We start from the raw sequence: 442 nt of genomic DNA on the forward strand, positions 1-442 counted from the left end.
CAGACTTTTTGTCCATACAGTAACCCGGGTCCCCTGGACCAATTGGGGTTGGGTAAACGCCCAACCATCGCGCAAGGCACACAGTGCCCTGCTTCCTGGATTAGCTAGGCCTGCAGGGGCTGTCGCTCGTCTCAGGTCGAACGGGGCCCTTTCTAAGCCCTACCGTCTACCGGGACGGTACCGGAGCAGTTGGGACGCTGCTCACACGCCGTAGACCATTCGGTGTAGGACGAACACCTTAACTCGGCCCTCTTGCCAGCATCTTGGCCATCAACCACTGCCACCACGAGTCCATACCCATTTTTGGCCGAGCAGAGGGGTCGCTACTCCCTCCGGGCTATAACTCGACCCGCCCGTGGTACCAGCCTAAGTCGCTGGTGGGACTATCGTGTGGATGTACGGCCACGTCACTACCGGCCCGGCGTCCTGCTAACCGAGCTCG

This window comes from Bombus affinis, unplaced genomic scaffold (assembly GCF_024516045.1).
Source record: "Bombus affinis isolate iyBomAffi1 unplaced genomic scaffold, iyBomAffi1.2 ctg00000082.1, whole genome shotgun sequence".
In the NCBI taxonomy this organism is placed as follows: Eukaryota; Metazoa; Arthropoda; class Insecta; order Hymenoptera; family Apidae; genus Bombus; species Bombus affinis.